Raw genomic sequence first — 1,803 nt, 5'->3', positions numbered from 1 at the left:
TCCTGGATATCTTTATTCTACTTTCGTGCAACAGGCCCCAGGTCAGTCCAGTCAAGGATGTGTATGGGTAGAGAGTTCCAGAGGGAGGACAATGCTGTGGTGAAAGCTTTGTCACCCCAGGTTGGGTGCTTGGTCCTGAGTGGTGGGCAGAGGAGCTTTCTGTCAGAGGTACCAATACATTTCACTCATCTCGTCTCATAGTTGTTCAGTGTTTTCAAACTTCAATGGCCACATTTTATTTGACGTGTGTTTTGCTCACTGCACAGCTGTGCACCTTCAGTATGTACATAGTGAGAGCAGAAGGTTAGTGCTTACATTTTCTCGGTTATCCTTTTGTTTTTGTGAAATGAATACAATTTTGGCATCTTCTGCATTCAATGTTAAACAGAGTAAAAAGACAAATGTGTTTAAATAATGCAGTAACAATTTAGTAAAACTTGCTTTTGATTACCACACTGTGAGACCACAGATGGTTTTAATTCACTAGTGTTTTAGTGAATGTCTCCTAAGAATATTGTAAAAGACCACATTCTTTAAAAAACAGCAACCCCAAACTTTGACTGACTACAAAGTAATTCTGTCAAGACCACCCTGGTTTACCTTTGTGTCGTAAACCTATAACCTGGGAAGCTGTAGAGGCACGAGTCTTTTAAATTGTAACCCTAACTTGCCTTCTACAACAAAGCAAGCTTAAGTGCTGGCTTACGCCCTGTAGCAAACGTTGTGTTGTTCTGTCTTCAGAAAAAGATTTGCAGTGTAAATTATTCCGGTTATAAAAACCTCCATCACAAGTATACACACAGATTTGGTCTTATTTTTCTCATCCCTATGCTTAGAATGAGTATATCAGCTATTCCCCAAATGTCCGACATTCATATCCGTATCCATTTGACAGGTTTGAAAGAAGAAGAAAAAGCTTTTTTGATGATAATCAGGGGTGAGTATAAGACAGCAAATTTTTGGATTCTGGATGTCTTTAAATTATTCCTCTTGTGCATATCCAAGTCTAAAGAGCTATGAATTACAGCTGATATGAAAAGCAGAGACAGAGGAAAGCATCAGTTGCGATACTGATACCTTAGTGCTGCAGGCCCTGAGGCTGCCTCTCCTCTGCTTTCCAATGGGAGGCAGATAAAGTAATCATTAAAAAAGGCTTGAGAGAGAGAGAGAAATAACAGGTTTCAACTCCACTCCCTGCTCTCCCCTGATTCTCTTTGAACTCACTGCCAATTTTGCATGCTTGCGCAGACCTACACCTCTGGGCCAGAGAAGCCCAGTGCTTCCGACATCTAACCCTTGTGCTGAACCTGTGGAGCTGACTCCCGCTCACTTCCTCAACTGCCCGCTTCAGAACAAGGGCTAAAGTTGAAGGAGAGAAGCTGACACACCCCTTAGCTCCAGTAATGACCCATGGCACACTGTATGCTTCTTTTGCACTGCTGCTTGTGTAAAACAGTTTTAGCCTGAAGATAAGCTGTTTACAACAGTAAGTGCAGCAAAGCACATTTTGACGAAATGTGTTGAATGGCAAATAGGAATGCACTATGACTTTTAATAGTGAAGCAAAGCTAACTTATGGTTCACATTTAATGTTGTACATAGATCTTATGAGCATAGTCATGTACATCATTTACATCATTGTGGTGACAGACTGATTCCCTTTAACCTTATTTGTGTTTGCTCTTTTAACAAGTTGGAAATATCCCATTATTGTCCATCACCTATCTTAGTTTCAGTGTGAATTACTCTGTATAATGTGTGTGTGTGTGTGTGTGTGTGTGTGTATATATATATATATATATA

The 1,803-nt window shown here is 40.3% G+C and overlaps 1 long non-coding RNA gene across 1 annotated transcript in view; it reads left to right on the top strand.

Annotated features, from left to right (window-relative positions):
• LOC116696771 (uncharacterized) overlaps window positions 1–1,803 on the top strand; it is a 139,232-nt gene that overhangs the window by 133,525 nt on the left and 3,904 nt on the right. The gene's annotated exons all lie outside the window — the stretch shown is intronic.

This window comes from Etheostoma spectabile, chromosome 10 (assembly GCF_008692095.1).
Source record: "Etheostoma spectabile isolate EspeVRDwgs_2016 chromosome 10, UIUC_Espe_1.0, whole genome shotgun sequence".
Taxonomy (NCBI): Eukaryota; Metazoa; Chordata; class Actinopteri; order Perciformes; family Percidae; genus Etheostoma; species Etheostoma spectabile.
The sequence above is the reverse complement of the archived record's forward strand: the minus strand, read 5'-3'. Positions and strand labels throughout refer to the sequence as shown.